Below are 12,509 nucleotides of genomic sequence, written 5' to 3'. Positions count from 1 at the left end.
ACCACCAGCTACTCCTCAGCCCACCACCTCTACAACTAGAGTAATATATATATAAATTATCCATTATCTCATTACATTTGCGCATATTTTAACACATTTCAGGAACCGAAATCTGAACTTTGGATAAAGCCAGGTTCAAAATTGTCGTTTCATTTTGTAGTCATATTAGCATCTACTGTAAGGCTTTCACCGAAGGGATTTTGGATATCTCTCTTTATCACTCCATAAATCATAACATATTGTCAACAGCCCTAAAATATCAATTTTCGCCATGTTTCTAGGTATACAATCTTATATAATTCAGGCTATGAATGATATATGAACAAACCCTTCTGTAAAAGCCTTCATAATATTGATAGGAATATAACTGGAAGGTCTGGTGTATGTAATTGCAACTGAAGTGGACATTTCGGACTCAGAGTAGGAGAAAAAACTCATTTTGAGAAAACGAACTTTAAAGATTGCAGTGAGGCGCTAGCTAAACCCTCTGTTCTTTGGATGACAGCTTGCGCATCGACGCACTCCGTGAAGGTATTTCATGGTCGGGGTCATTTGTGTTTTGTATAACCTTGCTTCGTGCAAGTGACAATTGTTGTTGTCTTCTCTGTGAACGTTTTTTTTCCGCCGTTCTTTTGCCATTTTGAGATTTACATTTCTAGCGGAAAGCTAATCAGGAAGTGTTTTAGCACACCACGTGATGCATCTGAACGAATCACGTTGTCAGAAATTGACACCAGCCAATGAGATTTCGTTTCTTGGTTTAAGACCCTTTTGTGCTTTCACGATTGGTTGCTGATACAAAGGAAATGACCATATTTGGATCCGATGAGATCATTGTGCAGGAGAGACGGAGCTTTTCCAACGATGACATTGTGCAAACAGCGATCGCGGTACTTTATGTTACGTTAGAAATGCTAACTTTTGGTGAATTTAGGAGAAATATACAGATGCAAATAGACAAACTATAGTAAAATGAACACTTAAATGTGTATTTTGTACGTTTTCCTTCCAAAAGCCTGAAAGAAAACATGTTATGGAATCAAAATAGCACAACATCTAAAAATTGACCAGTGCATGAAAAACGATGTTTTTGCCTGCCGTGTCTCGCCTTTAACAAACAATTTATGCGGCTCGTATCGCTGACAGCCGGGCCCGGCCCGGCACCGCCTTTTAAAAAAAAATGTAAACGGCTCCATCCCCACTTTTGGCAGCACCCCCTGAGCAAAATGAGTTCCCGCGGCTATGCGGTATTTACAAAGCTGTCATCTCCACATTTGGAGAAAGTTACAAGCCGTTTGACAGCAGCACATCTGCATATTTCACAGAAGGCTCGTTTAGTGGTTTTGCAAATAATTAACCACTCTCTGTTTTTGTACCATTCTGCATTGAAGTACCTTCTCTTTGCCCAAATAAGCTTTTATTTGCCCGTCACAATGTCCCGACAACAAACCTCCATGCAGTCGGAACCAGCCTGTTTCGGTTCTGTTGCTATGTGTTGGATGGAGAGCTACCTGACTAGGAGAAGGCAGCGAGTGTTTTTCAATGGGAGCTTTTCTGAAAGTAAGGTGTTGCAGTGTGGGGTCCCACAGGGGAGTTCGCTTGGGCCTTTGTTGTACTCTATATTCACAAATGACCTTCCTTACGTATTAAATAAGTCCAGTGTAATAATGTATGCTGATGATTCCACGATGTACAGTACAGCATCAACATGCAGTGAGTTAAACTATCTACTTAAAATAGAGATTAAAGCCATAGCAGACTGGGTCAACAATAACAAACTGGTACTCAACATTGCAAAAACAAAAGCAATGGTGTTCGGATCCAGACACATGTTAAGCAGCAATCCTCAATTAAGCCTGACACTGGCTGGTCAGCCAGTGGAACAGGTAAACGAGACTAAGTTGCTTGGCATTGTTCTTGATTCTGGTTTACGGTGGATAAAGCAAATTGACAGTATCGTAACTAAAATGGGAAGGAGCATAGCTGTGGCGAGAAAATGTACAAAGTATGTAACACCAACCACTTTGAAACAAGTCATTCAGTCTCTGGTTTTGTCATATCTTGAGTACTGTCCGGTCATATGGTCATCAGCAGCAAAAACACATTTACAGAAATTACAAATAGCTCAAAACAAGGCTGCCAGACTAGCTCTACACTGTTCGAAGCGCACTCATATTGGAGTTATGCATAGAAGCCTATCATGGCTTCCAGTTGAGAAACGTCTGCAATCTCGTGTTATCACTTTTTTTTTAAATGTCCAATTTAGCAAAAAACCACTGTATTTTTATGATCAAATAGTTTACACAAGAGACGAGCATGACCATAAGACTAGACAAGCTACATCAGGCCATCTACTGGCACCTAAACCCAGGACACATCTTCTGAAATCTTCTGTGTCTTATAGAGCTATAAAGGAATGGAACTCATTGCCAAACTACCTTACTGAAATAGAGTCCAGAGCCTCTTTCAAGAAGAGATTGAAGGGCCATCTACTAATGACCATGTACCCTTGTGAGCTGTGAACCCTAATTTAATTTGATCGCATGTTGTTGATGATATTGGTGATGTTTTTAATGTTTTTAATGTTATTAATGATGTCAGGACTTATGTCCTAAATGTTGCTGTATTATTGTTGTATTATTGTTGTATTGTTTTAAGTGTCGGACCCCAGGAAGAGTAGCTTTTGTCGAGAGCAAAAGCTAATGGGGATCCTTAATAAACATAAACATAAACATAAACGATGCCGGCGGCTGTGGTTTTGACAGCCTCTGCGGCCGCAGAGCTGCTGCTGGGGTTCATCTGGCTGCGCTGGTTCTATGGTTGAAGGACCAGGCTCCGGAGTTGTGGATGTCAGGGATGTGACATTCAAGTTGTTGAATTTCAGCCGGTTCTTCTGACATGTTTGCAAGTTTATCTATCTACTGTAGGTTAACGGCTGACACACACTGAACAACGTAACGTAAACAACGTAACAAATAAAGTTTAAACACATCTAAGCTTTGTTATTGGTTGTAATGTACATACATACACAAATGACATTCTAATAGCCTCTGACAAGGGACGTGTCTCTATTCTTGTTTTGCTCGATCTCAGTGCTGCATTTGATACTATCGATCATGATATCTTATTGCAAAGACTAGAGCACTTAGTTGGCATACAGGGAACTGCTTTAGGCTGGTTTAGGTCCTATCTATCTGAACGCTCTCAGTTTGTACGTGTCAATGATGAATCTTCCACGCAAACCAAAGTTAGCCATGGAGTGCCACAGGGCTCAGTGCTCGGACCTATTTTGTTCACATTATATATGCTTCCGTTAGGCAATATTATAAGGAATCATTCTGTAAACTTTCATTGTTATGCGGATGATACTCAACTATATTTATCAATCAGGCCTGATGAAATTAATCATCTAAATAAAATTCAAGACTGCCTCAAGGACTTAAAAACGTGGATGACCTTAAACTTTTTGATGTTAAACACGACCAAAACTGAAGTTATTGTACTTGGCCCGAAGAATCTACGAAACAAATTATCTAAGGATATACTAACTATGGATGGCATTAATTTGGCCTCCAGTGAGACTGTAAGGAATCTTGGTGTTATATTTGATCAGGATTTATCCTTTAACGCCCACATAAAATCAATTTCAAGGACCGCCTACTTCCATCTACGTAACATTGCAAAAATCAGGCATATCTTGCCTCAAAACGATGCAGAGAAACTAGTCCATGCATTTGTTACTTCAAGGCTGGATTATTGTAACTCTTTATTATCAGGGTGTACCAAGAAGTCAGTCAAGTCGCTTCAGCTGATTCAAAATGCTGCAGCTCGTGTACTAACCAGAGTTAGGAAAAGGGACCACATTACTCCTGTTCTGGCTGCCTTACACTGGCTCCCTATAGAACACAGGATAGAATTTAAAATTCTTCTTCTCGCCTACAAAGCCCTTAATGGGCAGGCGCCATCTTACCTTAAAGAACTCATTATACCCTACTGTCCTACTAGGGCATTGCGTTCCAAGAATGCAGGGTTGTTGGTTGTTCCTAGAGTCTCTAAAAGTACAATGGGAGCCAGAGCCTTTTCTTATCAAGCTCCACATTTGTGGAATCAGCTTCCAGTTTGTGTTCGGGCGGCAGACACCCTATCCGTTTTTAAGAGTGCGCTTAAGACCTTCCTTTTTGATAAAGCTTATAGTTAGGGCTGATTAGATTCAGCCCCTAGTTTTGCTGATATAGGCTTAGTTTGTCGGGGGACATCTTACTTCTTCCTTCTCTCTGTCTATACCTGTGTACTCTCATGTTCCGATTAACCCAGCTTCCTCAAATTTCTTTCTTTTTGGTGCCTATATACGCTGGGATCCGGAGTCATGGATGATCCTGCGGTCCTGTGTCCTGCATCGCGAGCCCTGGATCTTGAATCGTGGCTGTGGTCCTGGATCATAGGTCCTGGATGGATATCCTCGTGGATTCATCTTCCTATTATACACACATGCATTTCCAAACATTTGGACTATCTATGTTGCAAATGTATTATCTTTTCAATTTACACACGGCATCTATTGCACGTCTGTCCGTCCTGGGAGAGGGATCCCTCCTCTGTTGCTCTCCCTGAGGTTTCTCCCATTTTTCCCTTTAAAACTGTGGGTTTTCTTCGGAAGTTTTTCTTTGTACGATGTGAGGGTCTAAGGACAGAGGGTGTCGTACTGTCATACTGATATTCTGTACAAACTGTGAAGTCCACTGAGACAAATGTAACATTTGTGATATTGGGCTATATAAATAAACATTGATTGATTGACATTTGAATGATGTGACAATGTCCTATTTGATTGGATTAAAATGTACATATTCTTCCTGTTATGTCTGCCTGCTGTATTCTACCTAATGCAAAGTGACCTGCTCCATCGAAATCAGTCGCATTGATCCGAAGACACATTTTGAGTTGTATACACTGTTGGAAAGAGGAGATTCCTAGCTTTCTAATGATATCAGGATTGGTTTTGTACTATATTAAGCAAAATATGTCACATTATATAATGACTGTCACCAAGTCATCATTTTGAGAAAAAGGCCTTTAAAGTTTCCTCTTCTCTGGATCGATCTGATTGATTATTAGTGGAGCAAATGATCAAAGTATAGGGAGGGAAGATATTTTCGTTTGGATTACTGGTCTGGGGGAAACTCGCGAGTGTGTGCGTGTATACATGTGTGTGTTTGTGTATTTTTGCATTTGTTTCCCGGGGAAAACTCTCAGGAGAAACACCGGCTGTTGTTATGCTTGCTGTGACGTCAAGTTACTCCGTTCTCCGCTTGTAATTATGCCGTTAAAAGCTTCAAAGCTGTATTTATCATCTGAATTTGCCGAAACAAGTTTAATATTCTGAAAGCCAAGACTTTGTTTATTTGAAATCAGATGAAATTAAACTGTAACGGACCCTGCGGTGTTATCTGATTACTATGCCTTACATTCATAATGTCAGCGGAGGGAGGGGAAGCGGCGCCTGTGGAAGAGCAGAGTGGCGAGTGAGAGGCGAGCTGTGTTCTTCCCTTTACAAGCTTCAAAAATGCCTGTAGCTAATGAGATTGAATATAACAATCAAAAATAACAAAATATACACAGCTAGATCAGATGGCGTTCTTTTTAGATGCAACTTTAGAGTAGAGGGGAATTATTGAAACGGGATGTGTACAGTGTTCCGCGGCATCCGCTGCTGCGAAAATGTGGGGCAGGGCCGTAAAGTGGGGGGGCCCCCTGGTCCCCCCACTTCCGACGCCCTTGCTAACAACTTGTATTACACGGCTTAGTTGAATACTCGATTCTGATTGTAAATTCTTAACATGTGACACATTGTTAATACAGTACAGACCACTGTCAAGGACTATAATGAAGGTTGCTACAGAGGATCAATAAAGAGAAAGGAAAAGAGGTTAAAAGACGGAGCGCTGGACGTCAGATAAATCCCCAGAAGAAGGCAGAGAGGAAGTAAACAATAACAGGACACGGAATGGGCTCTGTAGTGTGTTTAGTATATGGCCGTGTCCAGGCCCGGTTCCAGAACAACATGACTCAGGGTGCCTCTGAGATTACAGGGGGCGCAGCAGTAGAAGGTTTACATGAGCAATAGTGGCCGGCAACAGCAATGAAAAATAGCATTGATGGTCCCCAATGAACAGATTATGGCATTTGTTATGTTTTGAAACCAAGCAAGTGAGAACATTTCAAGTGAGTTAAGAGTGCAATCCTGAAATATCTCATATAGTCCAAAGTGGACTGTGGCAAAGAAAAGCACAAAAGCTTCAAAGCTGTACTGATAAAAGAAATGAGAACATATTGTAAATCAAGGCAAATATTATTTGAACCAGCTCATGGTTTGAAATGGCAAACATTGAAAAGCAAAAGTATTATTAAAACCATGTACTAAACATCACCTTGGTCCCATCATATACTCTGGGAAGAGAATATTTACTGTGCTTGAAAACTGGTTTCACATCATCATGTGAGGTTGACTTTGTGACCTGGGGGGTATACTACGAATCTGGTTCAACCTATCCTGGATATGTTTTGAGTTATCCGGTTGACTTAATCCAAAACAAAGCCGCTCTCGCTAAACTGTCCTACAACGCTGGCTATCAACTCGTTCGCTCAAGCCAGCCGTGTCCTATCTAGTTAGGTGCGCGTTCACATAAAAGGGGTGGTATCTGGAGCATTCGACCAATCACAAACATGGAGAAGCGTACTGACAGCGCAGCGTCATACTTCCTGAATGAAAAGTCAACTACAATATTAGTCAAATATGAAGAAGTTAAACTTTAATAAACATCCATGACTTACACACTTGATCCAGGATCAAAGCCACAGAGCTGCACCTGCAAGGTGAATACAGCTGGTAAAAGAACAAGTGTTTGAATGCGTACATTAACAGGTTTATGATATCACTGCCCCGTCTAAAACACGATCTGACTTTAATTACATTTGACTCGAGTGTTTCGTCAACTTAAAGGGATAGTGGAAATGGAACCTCAAATAGTTTCGTTTTAACTTATATACAAGCATAATTACGTACCAAAACAATCACACCTGATTAAAAATATATAATAATTGCCTTACGCATGTTAGAAGCACTTTATTGCAGCTTCCCCGAAGTTTTTTAGAAACGAAATGTTTCTCAGCCTAACCGGAAGTGACGAAAACTCAGGAAGACGATACGATAACAAACCATGGCGTCTATGCAGAATGAACGTGGAAGGGCAAATATACCAGACAAAGAAGAAGGATTGTACGAGGTATCCAGTGATGATAGCGATTCAGAAACATCCTCTCGGCTTTCCTACGAAAATGTCGTTTTAGGAACTGAATCTGAATCCGGTTCAGTAAGCGACGATGGTGACAATATTGAGCCAGAAGATGGACCATTACGTCCTTATTTGTTCGAGCCCGAGCCCGAGGTGATGGTTCACGGCATGGGCAATGGCGAGGATGACCAGGACCAGGCGCCAGATGATGCACCCCTACGCACAAATAATCTTGACTGGTAGGTCCCTAAGCATAGCTCAAGCATTTTAAGATCACCTGTAGCCTTTACAAATATTAATCATTGTTAACCAGTTAAGGCCGAAGGTCCCCCCAGTGGACCCCTCCCACCGTTTTTTTTCTCTCACATGTCTCAGGGCTTCTTAACATTTATGAAACTATTAATGTTTCATACCCTTTTAAAGGTAAGAAACTCCGCTAACTGACAATAAGAACAATTGTTAGCTAGAAAAAACACAAGAGTAATACCAAGCCTTTGAATTAGCATTGAGCGAAACAATGCTAACTAATGCTAACGCTTTTTTACACACAACACACGGTAGAAATGCCCTTATTACTATCTTAACTGCACAAACAAGATATACGATTTAAAGCTGAGACTCCACAGATTCCACACATGTAATGTCATCACTGTAAGACCTCGAATTCCTGGAGCTATCAGCCAGAAAAGAGAAAGTAAACAACATCCGGTTCCAAAAATATTACAATAATTACGTCTTACCTTTTTTGATTTGTGATCAAAAGTTGTGTTCAACGGAATAAAAACGCATCTCAAGGTTAATCCAATGTCGTTGTGTCACGTAGAATTGTTCTGTCGCACTACAGCCATACAAAACACATCTATTCACCATAATAAAGGTCGGCTATTCACATGCAAATGCTATTGAATGTCCGCCATTGTTTGTGCCCGTCTTCCTGAGCTCTCGTCATCACCCGAAGATTCCCGACGATTCCCGAAGTATTTCGTTTCATTGAGAGGGCGCAGTAAAATTGAAAATAAAATGAAACTAGGCGGATGAAATTAAAAAAAATTGTTTAATATGCTTCTTTTTAATAAAAATACATAAGTTAAACCCAAAATTCGCGGATTTCCACTATCCCTTTAATGTGTTGCTTAAAATAATACTTCTGCTTACAGTATGTGACACTGTGAGTGTTGCACGGCCAGATACGGCTCAGCTGACTCAGATAAGGAGATATGATACATTATGATGTGATATGAATGATAATGGGACACATTGACGTCTGCACTCACAGTGCCGCGGACTGTAGGCTACGTAATGTTACTTTGATCCGGTTACTTATGTTGTGGCAGATATTTAAGTAAGCTTTCTTAACGCTAATGTTATAATAGTCAGATTGCTCTGAAGATGGGAGGTGATATTCTATTCATTTTCACGTTCACACAGTCGGTGATTTTGGCCGGCCGTCTTTCCTGTATTTCCTCCGCACACTGAGCTCTGATTGGTCAGCAGGCGGTGCTTTCGCTGAGTTGATCTCTTATCCTGGAACCTATCCTGCTTCGGAGCACAGACTAGGTTCCAGGATAAATCACCATGGAGATCTAGCCCGCTAAAAAGTGAACCTGCTTCGTAGTACCGGAAATCCCAGAAGTTATCTTGCTAAACGAAAATCCTGCTTCGTAGTATACCCCCCTGGAGAACATTTCAGCTGCAACATTAGCTTGTTGATAAGCTTGGGATATGAGATCTTTTTGTAGCATTCGTGGTGAAGGCATCTGTGCTATTGTATGCATTATGTTTGACCCAACATTTCTACAGGCAGAATATGGCACGCACTATTTTCACATGCATATTCTAGCCATTGTCTATTTGTATACCACGAGCTACAAAATTACCGCCTAACCCCACTGTACAGGCGAGTACTTGTTTAGATATACTTGGGCAGGCTCTGTTTTGCTGTGGTATCCTGGCACCTGCGGGCCGCCGAGGGGCGGCGTAGTTTCGGGCGACGAAGACTGCTGCTCCGGGGGCGAGGGCGGCGAGTCAGGCAGGAGTAAGCTAGTGTCCACAACGGAGGGTAACGTGATGTCCCCATCTGACCTGTTGCTACTGTCTGCAGTAGATGCAGTGTTGCTGGCGTTTAGTGATGGTTGCTTTAACCATTTTCGTATAAATGATTATCCACAGATGTGTGTCACTGCTGTGTAAGCACTTTGGAAATGATGCACGCGCAGCGGAGCAGGTCACGCGCACCTGACACAATTTGTTGTTTGTATTTTTCGCTCCGTTCTCTTTTTTGAATAGAGGGTGCATACCATTCAACTGCCCCGAAGATCCCGACGCGAAGCCTGAAGGGTAAACACACCAGGTTTACTAATCTACCCGCACAATTTGTCTGGTGTCGGAATGTCTCGCTATGTTACATTCTTAAAAAACAAAACACCATTTAATTTCGGGTTGAAATGTGTTGTAACTGCGTTACTGGGCATTGTAACGGGTAATATATTACCCACATCTAATAAGTAATGCGTTACATTACTTCGTTACAGCAAAAAGTAATATATTACTGTAACTCCGTTACTTTTGTAACGCGTTACACCCAACACTGGTGATAATACAATTCCACCGGCCCGGAGGGCCAGTGGCATTTTACCCTTAATGTCTACCCCTGACGCTCCATCCACAATAAAAGCCACATTCTGAAGGAATTCATTAAAGACAATAACCTGGACTTTCTGTATCTGACCGAAACATGGCAAAAACCCCTGGACTATTTTTCTTTAAATCAAATCACCCCAGCAGGATTCACATACATTGACAAACCTCGCCCACAAGGGTGGGGTGGTGGTATAGCTGCAATTATCAGAAAGGAAATAAAAGCTACCATAATCCCCGTCCCTGATGTTTCTTCATTTGAACACCTGATCTTCAAACTCTCTGGTCCCACTCCCCTGGTCACAGCCATCATATACCGTCCCCCGAAGCCAAACCCCTCCTTTCTCTCCGACCTGACATTCTCACTCAGCTTTCTGCCATATCCCCATCTGTTCTCCTCTTAGGTGATTTTAACATTCATGTTGACGACCCGACCTGAAAATATGCCTCTGAATTTAAGGAAACCCTTCACTGCTGCAACTTCTCTCAACACATCAACTTCCCAACACACAGCCGTGGTCATATCCTGGACTTGGTCTGCTCCACTGGTCTCACCATCCATCATCTGTCCAGCCTCAATCTCCACATCTCTGATCACCTGGCCATCATCATGGACATCAACATCCCCATCCCCGCCTAAAAGCAAAAACGCACAATAACCTACAGAAATCTCAAATCCATCTCACCTTCAGCAATCACTGCCTCCATTACCTGCAAGATGTCTGTCTCCCCCCCCCCCCACTTTCTGAAAACCCATCTGATCTTGTGGACTATTATAACAGCACCCTCTCCTTCTGTCTCAATGAACTGGCCCCCACAAAAACAAAAAATGTCTCTTTCATACACTCCGCCCCCTGGTATACCCCCGAACTCCGCCAAATGAAATCAAGGAAACGTCAACTTGAACGCCAACACAAGAAAACCACACTAACAGTCCATCTTCAAATCTACAAAGACTATCTCCAGCAGTACAGTAATGCACTCAAAGAAGCCCGGTCTAATTACTACTCGCAACTCATTCAGTCTGGCTCCAGCAACCCCAAGCGTCTGTTCTCCACCATCAGCAAACTTCTCAAACCCTGTGACAACGCCACCTCGTCCTTCACCACAGAACAGTGCAACTCCTTCCTCTCGTTTTTCCAAACCAAAATCAGCAACATTTACAGCAATCTGACACCATCATCAACACCCCCCCACCTCCCCTCCTGGCTCCCCCCCTTCACCTCACAGCCCCTGTCCCACTTCTCCCCTGTGACCCCCATGCAACTGTCCGACTTCATGACTGGAATTAACTCCACCTGCACACTTGACCCAATGCCCTCCAAATGTGTTAAAGAGAGCCTCCCTGCCATCTCCCAACTCATCGCCACCATCATTAACTCCTCCCTTAGATCTGGATCAGTTCCCCCCTCTCTCAAACTGGCTGCTGTCACACCCATTCTCAAAAGACCTGGACTCACACCTGACATCATGTCCAACTTCCGGCCCATCTCAAATCTCCCCTTTCTGTAAAAAATACTTGAACGTGTCGTTGCCTCACAACTTAAAGCCCACCTCAGCTCCAATGATCTCTTTGAGCCATTTCAATCCAGTTTCCGATCAAAACACAGCACAGAAACAGCTCTTCTGAAAATCACAAACGACCTCCTCCTCTCCTCTGACTCCGGCAACCTGAACATCCTCATCCTCCTCGACCTCACCGCAGCATTCGACACCATCAACCACACCATCCTGCTGTCCCTCCTCGAATCATCACTCAACATCACTGACACTGCACTCTCCTGGCTGAAATCCTACCTCACCGACAGACATCAGTTTATCAACATCAACAACTGCACCTCCTCCACTGCTCCTCTGTCCCAAGGCGTCCCCCAGGGTTCGGTGCTTGGCCCCCTCCGCTTCATCCTCTACATGCTCCCCCTTGGCAAAATAATTAGTCGACACAACCTTCAATTTCACTGCTACGCCGATGACATCCAACTTTATATCTCAACAAAAACCATCACCCCCACAACACACTTCACTCTCACCAACTGTCTCTCAGAAATAAAAGCATGGATGCAAACAAACTATCTCCAACTGAACAGTGCCAAATCAGACATCATCATCATCGGCCCCCCATCCCGTACCAAAGCCATCCAGAATTTCAACTTCACCATTGACAGCCACACTCTATCCCCCCCCCCTCACATCCGCAACCTCGGAGTCATCTTCGACAGTCAGCTCAAATTCAACCACCACGTCAATCACATCACCAGGACCGCCTTTTTCCACCTCAAAAACATTGCCCGTCTCCGCCCATCACTCTCCTCCTCTGCTGCTGAAACCCTGATTCATCACTTCACGACTCGACTACTGCAATAGCATCCTACGGCATACCATCCAACCTCCTCAATAAACTCCAACATATCCAGAACTCTGCTGCCCGCCTCCTCACCCACACCCGCTCCCGAGACCACATCACTCCCGTCCTCCAGAACCTCCACTGGCTCCCCGTCCGTCAAAGAATTGACTTCAAAGTCCTCCTGATTACTTACAAAGCCCTCAACAATCAGCCCCCCCCCCCCCCTACCTCACAGA

The sequence above is a fragment of the Gymnodraco acuticeps genome, unplaced genomic scaffold, assembly GCF_902827175.1.
Source record: "Gymnodraco acuticeps unplaced genomic scaffold, fGymAcu1.1, whole genome shotgun sequence".
Classification (NCBI taxonomy): Eukaryota; Metazoa; Chordata; class Actinopteri; order Perciformes; family Bathydraconidae; genus Gymnodraco; species Gymnodraco acuticeps.
Note: the sequence above shows the minus strand (reverse complement) of the source record.